The sequence below is a fragment of the Pan troglodytes genome, chromosome 2 (genome assembly GCF_028858775.2).
Source record: "Pan troglodytes isolate AG18354 chromosome 2, NHGRI_mPanTro3-v2.0_pri, whole genome shotgun sequence".
In the NCBI taxonomy this organism is placed as follows: domain Eukaryota; kingdom Metazoa; phylum Chordata; class Mammalia; order Primates; family Hominidae; genus Pan; species Pan troglodytes.
In genome coordinates, this window is record NC_086015.1 from 10,243,627 (window position 1) to 10,263,055 (window position 19,429).

The 19,429-nt window shown below is 36.6% G+C and overlaps 2 long non-coding RNA genes across 4 annotated transcripts in view; one reads left to right on the forward strand and one right to left on the reverse strand.

Annotated features, from left to right (window-relative positions):
* The window catches only part of LOC129143475 (uncharacterized), a 432,563-nt gene that overhangs the window by 79,214 nt on the left and 333,920 nt on the right, over positions 1-19,429 (forward strand). The gene's annotated exons all lie outside the window — the stretch shown is intronic.
* Positions 6,227-14,999, reverse strand: LOC107970549 (uncharacterized). The gene is made up of 3 exons (XR_001713148.1): positions 14,921-14,999; positions 6,547-6,685; positions 6,227-6,427 (listed from the first exon to the last, which is right to left on the reverse strand). It is a non-coding gene; the product is annotated as an uncharacterized LOC107970549 (long non-coding RNA).

Below are 19,429 nucleotides of genomic sequence, written 5' to 3' on the forward strand. Positions count from 1 at the left end.
ATTTTTTATTTCCCCCAAACTCTTATGGTATTGATGGTCCTGAGACCACTGAATTTGCCACAATTATGATATCTGTCTTCTCTAAGAGAATATGAGCCTCTTCAAAGTGAATTGTGTTAATCCAAATTGTGTATATTATAATACCTGGATATTTCATAATTAGTAATAAAGAGAATGGAGCTATTGATTAAAAGTAAGCATGGATACATCTTTACATGCACCAAACAGACCCAAGTAGAAATAGATGAATTAGAAGAGACTGCCTCTCTTATTTAAAGTAGATTAAGAGATGACTGGTATTGTCTTCTTCTGCCCTGAAACATTGCGTTTTGCATCTGTTTCTCCTGGGTGATTTTGGAAGTGTTTTCTTTCAAGATTCTACATGTCGAAAGAGAACACATGAGCAAGAATAGACCTTCAAAGACTTTTCAGTGAACAATGCGTGAGCTCCTTCTCAAGCAAGACTAATCAGCATCCATTTTTTTTTCAGAATTGAGAAAGTCTGTATCTTTCCCAGATTTAAGCTGTAAGAACTATATAATCTTGGAGTTTGTAGGAGCCATGTTTTGTAGTATGTGTTGAGGGCGTGTTAGTAAATCAAGTCAATGAAAGCTAAGCAGGACAGAGAGGGAAAAAAGGCAGGAGAATGGTGAGAGGGATTACTGAAAAGGCAGAAGAGACAGGCAGAGTGGAGGACTGGTTCGAATGCCTGGATACAGTTTTATCTGAATCCAGTAAACTATCAATCATATTGTTTGTTTAATTACATTAGCAAATAATTTATCTTTGTTCTCTCTCTCTCTCCTTTTCTCCTCTTTCTGTCTTTTCTTGAAACAAGTGTGAGTTGTGTTTCTGACCTTGGCAAACAAACAATATTTGATAATAAGAAAAAATACTTAATTATGGAAAAAATCTGAAGAAACATGGCAAACAAGCTATTTGATAATAAGAAAAATATTTAATTATGGAAAAAATCTGAAGGAATTGTCAGATGTTTTCCTTTAAAAATGGGTAATAGCACATAGCCCAGAAATTTTTACCTGATGATGATAATAGTGACAAAAGGGGTAGTTCTTCAAATGCTATGTTTATTTTTGCCGTTGAAAACTAGTTAGTTTAATTTTGTTTACTGAATAATGTGAAATCATTACCACAAAATATATGAACACACTCTGAAGAGCAAAACAGCCAAACAAATTACCTTGGCCAGTTAAATGGATAAACGACTATTTTCTTTATTCTTAGAAAGTACATCCATTTTTCTAAAGTTCATGACCTCTCCTTATCGTGGTCAATAAGTACTTGTAGAACTTCAGGGATAATTTTTGTTTTGAGATCATCAGCCTGAGATGATAGGTTTTGTAGTCTTGATGACTACATTTCTTATTTATAAGTGTGAGGAGTGCTCCCTCAATTTCACTGTCTTCTCCATAACACATGATCCATGAAAAGCTTCATTCCTCTGAAATCAATCATTAGATCTCAGAAAAAAGTATGCCCCAGAAAGGGAACCTGATTTAAAAAGTTAAACTGAAGATGTCTTTTCGGTGTGGACTAGTGTTCTCTTTGCTTTCTTTTGTCTATACTAGTTTTCCTTAACATGTCTCACTTCTTCAAGATAAAATTAAAGAAATGTGTGCCAAACACACAGAAGGAATGAAATAGCTGCTGATCTTCAGCCATCTGGGGAGTGGACAGTGATGTGTCCTAGAGTTCTAGTTCTTCTTCCTGCCCTAGGCCACTTCTGAGGACGGTTGCATTCCTCTTTGTGTCCCCATTCAGTGAAATATTCTCATAAGTATTAATTCTCAAAAATTTTCACTTTGATGTATCAATCATCCTGAGCAGCTTTATGATGGAATGCTTTTTCCCCCAGTAGGAGGCAGAATAACACAGCGAAATCAGATGGAGAGGTGCATTCTGATTTTGCCACGCCCTATTGTGTCATTTATGAAAAACCTGTTTGCTTTATTTAACTTTTTTTAACTTAACTGATGTATAATTGGCAAAAATGATATATATTTAAGATGTACCATATGATGATTTGACATACATGTACATTGTGAATCACTGCATTAAACTAATTAACATATCCATCATCCTAATGTGTAATTTAAGAAAACAATTGGCTGTGCATGGTGGCTCACGCCTGTAATCCCAGCACTTTGGGAGGCCGAGGCGGGTGGATCATGAGGTCAAGAGCTCGAGACCATCCCGGCCAACATGGTGAAACCCCGTCTCTACTAAAAATACAAAAATTAGCTGGGTGTGGTGATGCATGCCTGTAGTCCCAGCTACTCCAGAGGCCGAGACAGGAGAATCGCTTGAACCCGGGAGGCGGCGGTTGCAGTGCGCTGAAATTGCGCCACTGCACTCCAGCCTGGTGACAGAATGAGACTCTGTCTCAAAAAAAACAAAAACAAAAACAAATTTAAGATCTTCTTTAATCATCAATGCTAATTAAAATGGTAATAATAATAGTTCCTAACCAGTGAAGTTATTGAGATGCTCAGATGACAATATTTAAAATTAATTAGAAATAAAATCTAGCACATGATAAGCAATCAATGTATTAGATATAATTATCAATATTCTCCACCTTTTTTTCTTCCCCCTCTTATTTCATTCTCATGATGATATAATTAGTGAGCTACTGGCATTAATGGGAGTATCATCAGTCCTCAACTGAGTTAAGGAAGAAAAGCAAACCCTGCAAACCATTATAATAAGCTAAGCCCCATGAAGAAGAGATTTTATTAATTACATGTTACCATGCCAGGATTTCCTATTTAACAGGGGATTTTGAAGATGAGGTAAAGCCTTAATGCAAAGGCAGATGGAATAGATGGATAACTCCTACTTACTAAGTCATGGTTCCATTGATTCTCTAAGAAAGAATTTTATGCTTCTCAGCAGGTAAAGAGGGCGGTTCTTCAATTCTCCCTTGAATCACCCCTTAGACAATGCTAATGGATGCAGGTACTGATGCACCCTGCTGATACCTCAAGGAAAACATAAATCTAACTCCATACATCCCAGGTTGCAGAAGCCTGTCTACCAAAGTGCATAAAAAGAATGGTCCAACCCTTTCAAGAAAATAACTAACCAAATGGTACTTTCAGTAGGAGCCTGCTGTAATTTACTGGAACTGTATTATATGCTTGAATGAGTCCTGGAACAATGCTATTCCACTTTATTCTGAGAGTTACTCATGATCACACAGATAAGAACAAGTACTAGCAGTAGCCTCTGCTTAAAGTATCATTGCCCTATTAATATATCTGCTGAACATATGGAAGGCATGAGTTTCAGCACAGAGGGTCTACTGGGGAGAGAGGTGAGCATGCTAAAAATGAAATTGGTATGCAGTCACAATCTGGCCAGACAATGACTTGAGTTGCAGAGCTCACATATTTGGCTGTCAGTGGAACATTCCCAGACTTTGGGTTGTTTTTTTTTTTTTTTATATATACTTTAAGTTCTAGGGTACATGTGCACAACATGCAGGTTTGTTACATGTGTATACATGTGCCATGTTGGTGTGCTGCACCCACTAACTCGTCATTTACATTAGGTATATCTCCTAATGCTATCCCTCCCCCTTCCCCCCCACCCCATGACAGGCCACGGTGTGTGATGTTCCCCTTCCTGTGTCCACGTGTTCTCATTCTTCAATTCCCACCTATGAGTGAGAACCTGCTGTGTTTGTTTTTTTGTCATTGTGATAGTTGGCTCAGAATTTGAATAGATGGAAGACACCCCCTTTTTACTTTACTTTCCTGTAATGCTCATACATCTTTGGATTTTCAGATTGATTTCTAGAAATAGATCTTTTGCCTACTATAAAAGGGTTCCCCTGGGAAGGTTTAGGGTGTAGGGATAGACACAAAGAATGCAAACTGTCTTGCTTCGGGTTTGAAGCTCTCCATGACATGATCCCAAGTCCCTTTGTCAGTCTTATTGCCACTACACATTTTCCTGGGTCTTATACGTCAACTAAGCTGGCATCTTCTGAATCCCCCAACTTAGGCTTTATTCATTCCCTTGCCTTCCCCCAGACCATCTTCACCATGCTTCTCCAGTTGATAAAATGCTGCATTTTTGAGGTCCAGCCCAAATGTTGTCTCGTCATTGAAGTCTTAGATGGTTTCTTTAGGAAGGTCACAGGTCCAAATTGGTGATACTTTTACTTTGGCTATGGCTTACTTTCCTTGTTAATGGGTGCATCTTTGTCAGGAGGGATTATGTTGTCTTTCTGTCTTTATTTCCCACACAATGCCTACTACAGTAGAGAGTCAGAAGTAGTGCTGTCCCAACAATTACAAGAAAAAAGTCAGACAAAATGCAAGTTCATAACTTTTATGGAAATTGTGATTGAGCTGAAATCTCAAAACAATCAACTAGAAGAAAATCTGGGGAGAGACAGATGCCTTGAGGGAAACAAATCTGTGACGGAAGCACTTACTTACCTGGGGCATGTGGTATATGCATTTTGCAGAGTTCATTACCTCTCCTACTTACAATGGTCAATTAGTGTTTCTAAAACTTCAAGGGAAATTTATTTTTTGAGATACTCACTGCAGAGTTATAGGGTTTGTAGTCTTGCTGACTAAATTTTATTTTTTTAATTCATAGGTATGAAGGATACTTCCTTAAGTTCTATCACTGTTTTTCCCATAGCACATGATTCAGGAAGCATTAAATCTCAGAAAAAGTTACACCTGGGGAAGAAAAATGTTATCTGATCAAAGAAGTTAAGATGAAGGTGTCTTTTTGGTGTCCTCTCATCTTCTCTTTGGCACCCCTTATACATAATAACATTCCTCAACATATCAATTTTCTTTAAGATAAATTTAAAAATGTATGAATTAGCAACTGTTTTATGACCAAAAAGAAAAAGTATAGAGCAGTTGAGTTGATGAACACCGAACACATGGAGGTGCTAAGGGAGTGGCATCCCAGAGAGGGCATGGAAGCTCTGTTTCACTTCCGCCACACCTTGCCCCATGCTTCTCTTCTATTTGACTGCTCCGGAGTTGTATTCTTTATAATGAATGATAATAGATATCTGAGATAAACTGTGATTTGGTGGTGCAGAAATGAAAATGATTTTGTCTTGCCCTTGGTGCATTATGGCCACCGTGGACCTAAATACTGGAATTATTAAGCCATATAAAAGTAATTTGTTTGTAATTTGGGTGACTTTAGGTGCAAACCCTGGTAGGAGCCACTGGAAACCCTGGAGAGTTACTGCCTGTCTGATCCCTCTGAGAAGCAACTATATAAGTTGTCTGTATTTTCTGAAATCTATTATTCAGTAGAAAAAATTAAAAGGTTGAGAGTTGGTGACCCAGTTTATTAGATGGTGCAATGATGGGTCCATAAGCGTGCTATGGTGGAGAGTTTCAGCATCCAGGCTGATCAGGATTTTAACAACAACAGCCAGAATACCTCAGCAAGTTTCTATTACCTAGCCTTTGACCATCTTTACTATAAAACTGAATCTCTATTTTTGACTTTTTGGAGTTATATATGCTCTGAGTTAATTCAATGAAAATATTAAAGGTGATTTGGGAATAAGAAAACACATTTTAATGAAGACTTTTTAAATAAATAAAATTTTCTATAAAATTATTTTGAATGTTATTGTAGCTATTTCATTTCTCTAATCCCTGACATTAATGTTGATGAGTAAAGAAAGTTTGAAGAATCACTTGAAAAGCTGCAGAAACATTTTAAATGCCTCCATTTTATTACCTCTCATTACATATTTTAGGAAAAGTGGGAAACAGCAAGGCACTGTTTCTGATGTGCCTTTATGTACTAACACACTCACTCATTCTGCCAGTTGGTCTTTACATGGCTATTGAGTCCTCTTGAATTTTCACTCTTGTGCCTTTTACTCTATCATTATGAAATCAGAGTTGTACTAGAGTACTGAAATTACTTTATAGACCTTGTTTTTATATTCAATTATGCCTCTTTTAAGCCATAGAAAACTAATTTGTTTGTGAGTAACAGCCAGATATACCACCTGGAACTCCAAGTACAATAAAGAAGAAAATGGAATTTAAAAGACAATGGAATTTTGAGGGTAGAAGTAGAAGGAATGATGCATGAACATATTTTAGCTACAAACAAATAATTTTTTGTAACAAAGAGAAATGAACTATTTGGTGTGACTATGCAATAATACTCACTGAAATAATATGTGAGTGAACTAACCTACTTCTAAATTTGTGTTTTTTATTATTAATAAATGTGAATTTCAATTCTAAGGGAAAAAAAAGTATGCCTAAAGGAAAGACATGGCTACTGATCTTCAGTCCAGGTGGGAAGCAGACAGTGCAGTTTTTTGGAATTCCAGTCTCAACTCCTGCGTTCAGTCACTTCTGGGCACCACTATTTCCCCACTTTCTCATCGACTCTGAGTGAAGTAAAAATAGTTGATGAATCGGTGGGTGTTGAGTGAAGGCCTTGGAGAGTTTTCAACCCCTAGGGATGTCGTATGGGAGATGGTTCACATAATCTCACAGCCTTTTTTACCTTGAACTCCACCAGTTGCTCCCAGGGAAGACCGTGGAAGATGCTGATAAAGCTTCCCTTGTTGGGCTGAAATAACAGAGGGCGATAACAGCTGCTGTGTGAGAGTCACTGAACTCCCCTGTGCTCTTCTCCCCATTCCCTGGATGGAAAGAAAAGCTTTAATCTGAGGGGGAATGGCAACGTAAACCATCTCCCTTAGGGTAATGGGAAAAAGGGACTAAGAAACAAAAACAAAAACAAACCCTTGTATTACCAGGGAGAGGTAGGGATACGTGCAGGAGGAACCACTGTGGTAGAAAAAGCTGGAACGCTGAATAGGCTACACCATGATATCAGGAACACAGTGCTTTCCAAAGGCAGAAGATTAATCAGAATCACCAGTGTATGCTCCCCACTGATCCCCATCATCAGGCTGAGGGGCATTAAATAGCAAGTAACCATGAAATACTGCCAGAAGAGTTGGAAGAGACAGACTCCCACTGAGGCACAGCATGAATGGAGGATCTGAAACTGAAATTCAGGGTGATCTTGATGAAAGCCCTCTGGAAAAACCAGCTGTTACTCTAAACGTAAGATATCTCTAAAGGAATTTGAAGCCTGTGGTGCACTCAAGTTGACTAAAGCAACAACGAACCTCAAACCCAGCTTAACTCTTGACCAGGAGATAAGAAAAACAACCTGGCTGGGCGCGGTGGCTCACGCTTGTAATCCCAGCACTTTGGGAGGCCGAGGCGGGTGGATCATGAGGTCAGGAGATCGAGACCACGGTGAAACCCCATCTCTACTAAAAATACAAAAAAAATTGGCCGGGCGTGGTGGCGGGCGCCTGTAGTCCCAGCTACTAGAGAGGCTGAGGCAGGAGAATGGCGTGAACCTGGGAGGTGGAGCTTGCAGTGAGCCGAGATCGCGCCACTGCACTCCAGCCTGGGCGACAGAGCAAGACTCCATGTCAAAAAAAAAAAAAAAAAAAAAACAACCTACACCAAATGCCCAGCAGAAGAAAAGGAATGCCGTTTTCCGAGCATAAAAGCTGCTTCCCCCAATCTCTGTGGCCTTACCTGCAACAACAAAAAAGTACTCAGCATAAAAAGACACAAACAGAAGTTTTTAAAAACTGAGAAAGCATTCCCCAAAAGGACAAATCAATCAGCAGAACCAAACTCAGATTTGACACACGTCTGGGGACTGAAAGGCAATTTAAAATATTTGTAATAAATATGTTAAAGTTACCAATGGAAAAGGTTGACAACATCCAAGAACAAATGTTATTTTAGAAGAAAGATGGAAACTATAAGAAAAAAATTACTTGAGAATGTTAAAAAGGAAAAACACAATAGCAGTAATAAAGATCACCTCCAAAGGGCTAATCAGTAGAGATGACACAAGTAAAGAAAGATTCACTGAACGTGAAGATAGGTCAGTAGAAATTACCACAACTGAATCACAAAGCGAATAAAGAGTAAAAAATAACAGAGCATCCAAAAGCTGTGGGGTAATATCAGACAATCTACTACACATGTAATCAAAATAATAGACAAAAGGAGAAGGAGCAGAATTATTAAAGATTTAACAGAATTTTCCAAAGTTAATGACTAGCAAAATATCACAGACACAATAATCTCAGAGAATACCAAGCAGGATTAAAAATAAAATTCACACCTGTGCATATAATCTTCAGACTGTTGAAAATAAAAGGCAATAAGAATGTCCTGAAGGTATCCGAGTGGAAATGATAAAAATGAAAAAAGAAAATAAATAAATAAAAGGATGAGCAAAGCTTAAGGATTATAGCAGACTTCTTATCAGAAACTATTCAATCCATAAGGTAATGGAGTGGCAGCTTTAAAGTGTTGAAAGAAATAAAAGTGAACACAGAACTCTACATCCAGTGAAAATATCTTTTAAGAACACAGGAAAAATAAAGACTTCATGAGTAACAAAGATGGAGGGAATGTATTGCCAGCAGACCTACACTACAACGAACATTAAAGAAAGTTCTTTAGGGAGAAGGAATAGGATACTAGATGAAACAGGAATCTACACAAAAAAAATGTAAAATGCTCTAAATCAAATACACGAGGGTAAAATAATATATTTTTTTCTTATTTTTAATTGCTCTAAAAGATAACTGATTCTCTAAGTAAGAAATACTAGCAATATTGTGAGTTTATAACATACTATAAGTAAAATATATGGCAACAACAGTGCCAAGTGTGGAGGAAGAAACTGAGACTATACTGTTGTAAGGTCCTTAAACTACACATTTGAAGAAAGATTCTGATTAATTTCAGAGGTGTATTGTTAACCCCAAACAACCACTAAAAAAAAAAAGTTAATAATGGAGATAGCATAGAATAATAAAAAATGTGCATCCAACTTAAGGCAGAAAAACAGGGGGAAAAAGAGATGAAATAAACTGAAAATAGCTTGAAGATTTATTTTATTTTATTTTTATTTTTGAGATGGAGTTTTGCTCTTGTTGCCCAGGCTGGAGTGCAATGGCGTGATCTCAGCTCAGGGCAACCTCTGCCTCCCAGGTTGAAGCGATTCTCCTGTCTCAGCCTCCCAGGTAGCTGGGATTACAGGCATGTGCCACCACACCCGGCTAATTTTGTCTTTTTAGTAGAGACAGGGTTTCTCCATGTTGGTCAGGCTGGTCTGGAACTCCCGACCTCAGGTGATCCGCCCCCCTCGGCCTCCCAAAGCGCTGGGATTACAGGCATGAGCCACCAAGCCCGGTGAAGATTTATTTTAATTCAACCATATCAATAATCTTATTAATTATGCAAACTCTAAGTACTGTAATTACAAAATCAGAGGCTGTCAAATTGATAAAAAAACTAAACCCAACTATATTCTATCCATAGGAAAACTGCTTTGAATATAAGACATTGATAAATTAAATGTAAAAGGATGAAACAAGATGTACTAAGCAAACACTAATCAAAAAACAAGCTGAAGTAGCAATGTCAATATCAGACAAAGTACGCCTCAGAACAAGAAATAGTATCAAAGATATACAGACATGTTAGGCAGTGATAAAGTCAATTCTCCAAGAAAACACACAATCCTGTTTAAGTTATTAGGTGCATGCATCTAATGCTAATAACAAAACTTCAAGTTACATGACACAAAAACTGATAGAACTGAAAAGAGAAATTGACGAGCCCACAGTTGTAGTTGGAGCTATTAACATTCTCATCGAAGTATATAATAAGAAGGCAGAAAACCAGAAAGAATAGCAATGACCTGGACAACGCTATAAATGAACTTGGTATAAGCAACTTAGCATTTATAGAGCATTCCATGCAATGATAATCATTTTTCTCAAGTTAAAATGGATCATTCACCAAGATAGATATATCCAGTGGTACAAAACAACCATAGTATATTTTAAAGACAAAAAATGATAGAAAATGTGTCTTCCGGCCATAATAAAATTAAACTAGAAATTAATAAAATAAGAATACCTGGAAAGACCCCAAACATTAGAAAATTAAACAACACACATCTAAATAACCCTTTGGTCAAAGAAGAAGTCTCAAGGCAAATAAAAAAATATTTTGAGCTTCTTAAAAATGAAAATACCACATTCGGAATTCAGGGGATGCAGATAAAACTATGTCCTTACAGGAAAAGTTTAGCATTAAATGTATTTATTAGGATAAAAGCAAAGTCTTAAACCAGCAACCTAAATCTTTATCCTAAAAAAAAAAAAAAAAAAAAAAATGAGTAAAAGAAGGGCAAGTTAAACTCCAAGTAAACAAAATGAAAAAAAGATAAAAGTTAACACTGGGCGCGGTGGCTCATGCCTGTAATCCCAGCACTTTGGGAGGCCAAGGCAGGCGGATTACCTGAGGTCAGGAGTTCAAGACCAGCCTGGCCAACATGGTGAAACCCCATCTCTACTAAAAATATGAAAATTAGCCAGGCGTGGTGGCACACACCTGTAATCCCAGCTACTCATGAGGCAGGAGAACTGCTTGAGCACAGGAGGCTGAGGTTGTAGTGAGCTGAGATCATAACACTGCACTCCAGCCTGGCCGACAGAGCGAGAGTCTGTCTCAAAATAAAAAAAAAATACTCCTTAGTATTTACCCAAAGGAGTTGAAAGCATATGTCCACACAATAACTTGGGCACAGATGTGTATAGTAACTTTATTCATAATCAGCAAAACTTGGAAACAACGAAGATGTCCTTCAGTGTGTGAGTGGATAAACTGTGGTACAGCCAAACAGTGGAATATGATTTCGTGCCGAAAAGAAATGAGCTATTAAACCCTGAAAAGACACTTAGATATTACTAAATGAAAGACGCCGATTTGAAAAGGATTTCTGACTTTCTGGAAAAGACGAAACTATGGAATCAGTAAAAAGATTAGTGGTTGTCCCCGGTTGGGGGAAAGAGGGATGAACAGTCAGAGTACAGACAACTTTTAGGGCAGTGAAAATGCCCTGTAAGATACTGTAATGGCGGATATATATCATTACACATTTTTCCAAACCCACAGCATGTGCAACACCAAGAGTAAACGCTATTGTAAACTATGAATTTCAGGTGATAATAATGCGTCGACGTCGGTTCTTCCACTGGAACAATTGTGTGGGATCACTCTCGTGTGGGATGTCGAGAGTGGGGAAGTAGTGCATGTGTAGAGGTAGGGGATATATGGGAACTCTGTACCTTTCACTGAATTTTACTGTGAACTCAAAACTGCTCTAAGAAATATAGTTTATTAATAAAATAAACCAAAACAAAACAGAGAGCACTAATATGCAAATTATACTGGCGAGGTTATTGTTTTACGCAGACATGAGAAGTAAGCTTATGCCTGTTTTTACATTGTAAAGATGTCACCCTACCAGGGACACTTTTCCTTTAGACATTTGAATGGATGGTTCTTTTTTTTTTTTTTTTTTTTTTTTTTTGAGACGGAGTCTCGCTCTCGCCCAGGCTGGAGTGCGGTGGCGCGATCTCGGCTCACTGCAAGCTCCGCCCCGCGGGTTCCCGCCATTCTCCTGCCTCAGCCTCCCGAGTAGCTGGGACTACAGGCGCCGCCACCACGCCCGGCTAATTTTTTGTATTTTTAGTAGAGACGGGGTTTCACCATGTTAGCCAGGATGGTCTCGATCTCCTGACCTCGTGATCCGCCCGCCTCGGCCTCCCAAAGTGCCTGGATTACAGGCGTGAGCCACCGCGCCCGGCCTGGATGGTTCTTTTTATTATCCAGAGCTCATCTCAAATATTAGGTTCTTTAGAGAAGTTGGCTCTAACCACTCTATGTAAAACAACTACACATTGTATATTTTAACACATATTTAATCATGAAAATATTATTTGATCATCTAAAAGATTAAAAAATGATAAACATTAAGGATTTTTTGAAAGAGAAAGTTTTGCTTTTATAGGTTTTCTTTATTGCTTTTCTATTTTTAATTTTTTAATTTTAACTTTTTTTTTTTTTTTAGAGCAGCACTCATTAGAACGGCCAATATCCAAAACACTGGCAACACCAAATATGGCAAGGATGCAAAATAGCAGTAGCTCTCATTCATTGCTGGTGGAAATGCAAAATGATACAGACCCTTTGCAAAACGGTTCAGCAACTTCATAGGAAAAGAGTAGGCTGAGTGTTGTTCTATCTCATTGTTGTTTTAATTTGCAGTACTCTAAATATACATAATGTTGAACATCTTTTCATGTGCTTAATTGCCATCTGTGTATCTTCTTCTGTCAGATGTCTGTCCAGATCATTGGATTTTTAATATAATAATTATGTATCTTTAATATAGATTATGTTTACATTGTTTAAAGTAAGTGAAATATATTTAAAAAAATGCAGATCCAAAAGTTTTGGAACCTATAAAAAAATCCACAGAAATCCATAGAAAGAGTTTTAAAAACACAGAGCTAGAAAACCTCTGTTATTTCCAATTTTCATCTTCTAGGATTCAAAGACATTGGATAGATAGAGGGAAGCAGGTTTTCTTGACATGTTTGTATTATGGCCAAGTTTGATAAAAATAAATCCATTCCAAAAAGCAAAAGGAATGCAAAGCAATCTAGTTGCAAGGTATACAGTTAGTCCTCCGAATATTCTGACTTTGAATTTGGTAAGAATTTCTTCTCATTAGTAAGAAAAGTATTCATAGCTGTATTCTCAATCAGCCTTTGCTGCAGTCACTCTTCAAAGTTTTTATTCTTGTCTTTGTCTGTGGAGCCTGAAAGAATTACCCCTATAAATAAGGTAGAAAGTTCTACTGGTTAGAAGTAGATAAAGAGATTACATGCTTATCTCTGTGGTATGTCAGCACCCTACAAATTGGGGAATTGAATATATCCATGTTCAAACAAGAAGTTTGCTCTACATTTCTACTCTATTCTGTTCTCAGAAATTAAATTGTAATAGACATTTAAAAAGTAGTGGTTGTACAGATCAGTATTTTACTGATTCTTAGAGAGTAGATTTTAATCAAATATGCCTTTCTTTGATTTTAAAAAGGAGAGAGCAAAAGCCCATTGAAAAGAAAAAAAATTCCATCTTCTACTATTACTATAGTTATAAAGTTGGATAATAATTAATAAACAGCCCTTGGGGAAGTTTTATGCATTGCATTAATATAATTTTTCTCAAACTATGCATGCAGTGATTCACAGTGAGAGTGACGTGCCTCTGGTGAATTTTGAAACTTCAAACATGCTGATTGGGGAAAACTTCCCTAGTGATTCCAACATATATTTAATTGCATATGTCTATGGTCTTTTTTTAAAAAATGTTGTCTTTTGGAATCCCATGATAGCTTTTCAGCAAAAAATCCTCCTGATTACTTGACCATCTAGTTTTTCCTATTTGTATTAGAAGTACAAACAGTAGGGATTATATAACTGTGCTTTGGGATAAGGCTTCAGCAAGGACATTGCACCTGATCTTTTCAAGGTTATTTCTGGCTGCATAACAAATTGCTTCAAAACTTAATGGATTAAAACAACTATTCTATTTCTCTCATACTTTGAGGGCTCAGGAAGTCTCCAGATTCCTGAGCCTATCATCATCAACTGAAGATTTGCCTGGGCTGCAACATTCAAGCTCTCTCACTCTCACAGCTGGTAACAAATTGCTGGCTGTTCTGGGGCACCGTCGTCGTGTGGCCTCTCCATGGGAGTCTCACAGCATGACAACTTTGTTCCAAGACAGGTGTCCCAAGAGGGAGCAGCTAAAAGGCAAATATTCAAGGAAATCAAAGAAAAAGCTGCCAGGTGTCTTCTAACTTCATCTCAGATATCTCACTGTATGGTTATAAGTGAGTCACATTCAAAAGAAGAAGAAATTGTCCCCCTCTACCAACGGGAAAAATGCCAAAGAGTTTAAAGTCATCTTTATTGCATCACATACAGTGTTTCTTAAATGGCAACTTGGGCATTCAGTATTGGCCAATTTCGCTGGGGAATTATCAACGTTCCATCCACATCTTGTTATAGCAGTGTCAAAAATATTTCCTATGTCAACCTCCCCTCTAGTTTCCCAGCTCACTTTATATACCTTAAAATATCTAAAAATGTAACCAACAAAGCTTATTATAGAAAGTCTGAACACAGAAAAACAGATTAAAAATATACCTTGCTTCTAATCTCATTGTTTAGTGATATCTGTATTTTGTAATTTTAGCATAAACATTCGTTTATATAATTTTGTTAAATTGCTTTTTCATTTAAGAGTTAAACAGTGTTCCATGTCATTAAATTTTTTATATTATTTACATCTTTTAAATACTTTCATTATTTTAGAAAAATCTTATATTGTCTTACTAATTTTTTTTTTTTTTGAGATGGAGTCTCACTCTGTTGCCCAGGCTGGAGTGCAGTGGTGAGATCTCAGCTCACTGCAAGCTCTGCCTCCTAGGTTCCCACCATTTTCCTTCCTCAGCCTCCTGAGTTGCTGGGACTACAGGCGCCCGCCACCACGTCCGGCTAATTTTTTTTTGTATTTTTTTTTTAGTAGAGACAGGGTTTCACCATGTTAGCCAGGATGGTCTCGATCTCCTGACCTCGTGATTGATCCACCTGCCTCGAATTTCTTAAGGAGTATACAAAATAAAATTTATTTTCACTTTCCTTTCAGTTCATATCCATTATTGATATGGTAGTGATATTGGTGTGGTAGAGATTCACAAGAAGATGGTCGAAAACGTATAATTGAATGAATCATATCATGTCACGAAAATGATACCATGGCTTAAGTTCAGGTTAAATATCCTTAATCTATAATTATAAAATTGAAAAAGAATCTGAAAAACAATTTTTGGTTTTGTTTTTATAACTTATCTGGCAATAAGAACTGATCTCATCTAATGAGAGACTATTTATAATACTTACTTTAAACAATATTGTGTATATTCATAACTTCTGCAGAAATATTAATATTCAACTATGGATTGCTGCCTGAGACCCCCCCCCCCCGGTGGTATATGTACTATATTAATTTTCTAAACTAGAAAATCTAAATTCTGAATGAATGTGAGGTCACAATGTTTTCTCAAAAAAGTAATAATAGGATCTAACATCTATTGAGCTAGTGTTAGACACTGTTCTACATTAATATGCATATTTGTTCATTTATCCTCTAAACTAACAAATATGAATGATTATCCATTTCTCATGAGAACACGAACTCTCAAAGAGAGTGAAAAATAACTAGCAAGTGGAAGATGTATAATTCAATTTGACCCCCAAGCCTGTTTATTTTTTTACATTATTTTGCTTGACTTATTCATTGGCAGATAATTTTCTAAATACACTGAACTGTCCTCAGTAGGGCAAAATTAAGGTTTTAGTGTTTTCCTCTTTTTCTCCCACTCTATTTTCTAAATTCCTATAAATTCAAAGAATTGTATGATTGTTTACAGGGGCTACCTGCTCTGTCCTCCTAAGACGGTGAAATCTCATTTTCTTTGCATTTTTTTTCGTTTCCTCTGTTGTCAATTTGTTAACTTCTAAGCTCCCCTACTTTTATTCTCTGCCATGGACATTGACTACTTCTATCTTCTTCACTGTGTTTTTCAGTTTGGTGTAAATATGACAAGCCACCTTAAGGTAAAATGTTGCATTGGAACATAAATTCAAATGGTAATTTACGAGGCCTTGATAAGTAACGTGAATCTGTACAAAAGAATTCTGCAAGAGATAACAGTTGAGAAATTGCATCATGCAATACACAGAAAATCTTCCTAAAAATATTCTTCTGTAATTGCGTTTCTCATAGTAATTGTTATCTATCTTCTTTTGTTTACATCTCTTTGTTTATAGTCATCTACCTCCATCTTTTTGATAGCTTCCTAAATCCCTTTATAGTTTATTCTCTATTTTTCTAGACCTATCGTTTTCTTCTCCAGGAGTTTCTTGTTATTTTTTATGTAAAGCCACTCACCCCTTCTTTCAAACAAAAATTTTCTTAGAAGATTGGAGTTGGTGTTAGGGCCACTTTGCTTACCTGTTTTTGTTTCAGGCACGCATGCTTCTCCTGTGATATTGTCTATGCATTTTTGTATGAAACAGCCAGAATTAATCCACATTAGAAGGCAATTGAAGCATTCAAGCTCCAATCTAACTCCTGCTGGTTTACTTTTTCTCCAAAATATGCTATCTTTGTATTGGATTAGAGCTCTATTGTGCAGCAAAAGTATTTTTGCTTGTTTTACATATAATTATTCTAGTTCTACTTTGATTAGAATCTCGTTGAAGATAAAGTGGAGAAATAAGTTAACAACTGGGATACAAATAAAGCTGACTTATATAGAGAGATGTGAACATTCCCAAATCTTTCCTGATGCATTGAGCTACCGTCATCATTCTTGGAATTTCCATCGTACGTTTTCCAGAGCAGATGCTCAGCAAATATTTGAATGAATATCGTAGAACATTAGTTCGCCAATAAAAGGACATGGGCCGATGAGGTTTGCTTGCTACTCAGCTTCTAATCCTTTTGTATTGTTCATTCACAATTTTACTACTGCTCCTTAAAAAAAAAAAAAAAAAACATTTTAAGCTTAGAAAGCAAGCTCTGGTGCAGGGCCTATCATGGGCATACCCAAAACTACGGTTTATATGGGACAACGATTGACATATGCTTGTTTCTGAATATGATATTTATATCTATGGAAATCTGCCAAAATCTACATTCCCAACCATCTAACATAATGTTGATCACAAGTTAATCTACCAAGGTGATCCACTCCACCTTTCCTGGGACATTTTGTTTCCTGACAAAGGGAAGAGATAACAAAATGTTTATCAGGAGCTGAGTTTGGCCATCATTTAAAACTTTTAAGTCATCCCCCTAAAAATAAACAAACCAATACAGCATTGTTCTTGACCTTGTTTAAATAATATTCAAAGCTAGTTTTAGTTAGTGACATATAGAGATCTTAGAATAAGATGAGGACAGAATAAGGCCAATTTATGTACTGTGCAGAACACAGTTTTGAAGGAGGAGTGAGATTATATAAATTCTTTTTTTTTCCTAAATCATCTACTTTATAGTTAATATATTCCTCTTGGATCCACAAAACACAACTCTTTCTAGGAACAGTATTTTGTTCTAATAGCTAAAACGATTCCCATTCGTTCAGGACCATGTGGGTAGTGTATCATTTCCTGTTCAAAATGAAAGTTCAGATCCTCACCTTAAAAAACAAACAAAAAACAGGTAAAAATGCCATTAAAGCTACTAAAATCTACAGCTTTTTTTTTAGTTTGCAGACTATTACTCTCATTTGTCATGATTATTCATTAGTTAAAGCCTTTTTAAGTAAAAAATTTAAATTTTAACATTATTAGCATGGCTTTTGTCATTCATCTTTATATTGTACAATGCCAATTTTAAATGCAAATGTAGAAGCAATTAACTTATAGATGGAATAATGAAAATTACACAAGTACTATTTTCCAGCTGATATGCATATGTATTTCATTCTTAGCTGAAGAATCGAATAGAGACTATTCATAAACTAATTCAACTGTTCTTATTTAATTTGATACGCACACCTTCTATCAATGCTATCTTTGGCTTAGAAATGAGGAAGGAGGAACTGAAAAAAAGGAAACTATGTGTTGCCCTTTATTTCCCTTTTCTTATGTGTCAGCAGTTTTCCATAAGTGGCTATTAATAAAGGCAAATAAAGTAAGGAAATATATGACACATTTCTTAGCCACTCATGTCTCCCAGAATGCTGTTGCCTTCTTTCTGTCTTCAAAGCAAGTTCTAGTTTGAACAGAAGGTGTGGTTTCTCAGAAATGAGAACACCCCACTCACTCAATCACAAAATATTACGCTTACTTTGCATTTACTTTTAGTCCTGTTGCACTCTCACATATTGTAGGTCCATTGGAATTCTGTGCTTATGGGCCATTAACGACACTGTATGCAAATAGGGTGGCATGGAACAGTGGCAGAGGTGCATATTGCATGCATATCCTTTGCTCATGCACCTGCTTTCTTGCCTCATCAGACTTCACATGCAAAGCACAAGTTTAAAGATAAAATGAATAACAATTTTAAGAGGGCAATTTTCCAGCTTGTACACCTATGAAGTTGTGCCTGCCTACGTTTCACTCTTGTTTTCTTGAAAAATTCTAACCCAAGAGTGAACAGTAGGAGAAAGAAAGGAAACAACCCAACCACAGGCTTGAGTCTCATGTCAGGATTGTTTAATAATCTGGACACACGAATCCACTATTGGAGACAATTTCATATTCAACCAAACCCTATTTTAGTGAAAATCTGTCTTATTCTGGAACAGATTAGATGAATAGAAAAAGGTACTTGGAAAACATGTGGTGTGTAAACAGACGTTGCCCAAGTGGGAGGCTTAAAGAAATTACAGAAGAACATGCAGCTGTTTCTAAATTGTAAACTCAAATTCAGATGATATTTAAGTAGTTTTATTTTCTCTCTGCATATTAGATTTCTAGTCTCTAAAAAATTACAATCATGCACCATATATCCTAAATCACAAAGCCCCTCCTACTCCTAGATGTGAAATATGTTTTCTTTAAACGGGTTTACCCACTGAAAAAGAAAAGATGGCAGGGAGATGTTAGAGCCATGTGTGTCTCGCCAGATTGTGCCTTCTCATTTTGGGTGTCTCTGAGCCATCATTCTGAAGACAGATAGTAATCTAGAAATGGATTTGTACCTTTTACACATCATTAGCTTACATTTTCCCTGCCTGTCAAGCAGGCCAAAGATTAATGATTCAGAATTCTCTGCCTCACTGATTGTCTTTCCTATCTGAGGATTGTATATTTATTTTCACCTTCCACCTTTGACCATTGAATAGGACTCAGGAAAGTATGTATGGCAATGTGTCTCAATACTACACTTGTGTAACATTCTGTCTATGTATGATCCTTAAGAAAGCAAGGTGGCAATACTGAAATTAAATGGCATATGACACAACTAGTCCAATAAATTTGAGAAGATTTTGTTCTTTGGAGATATATGAATGTGTTTTGGAGAATTTATCTTGCCTATGAAATCAAAGATAGTGAAATGCAGGGGCCTACATGGTACGGTCTTAAATTTCAAACATTCAGGCAAATTTTGCATATTTCATTTCAGGAAAAGCCAGTTTTCTTAGCTTGCTGAACATGATAATCTATTCTGAATAACTTTACTTCTTCAATTTTTAAGTAAAACTTGAGGCAGGGGAATTTCTGCCAAACTTACGATGTTATGAACTTATTAAATGCAGTAAAACTCCTTTTTTGGGGGCACTAGTAGAATAGTAAAAAAGCTTTGACCCTGTTTATTCAGCTATTATGTAATTGCATGGGAACAGAGTGTGAAGTGAAGAGATAGAGTTTCAGACCCAGAAAGCCATTAAT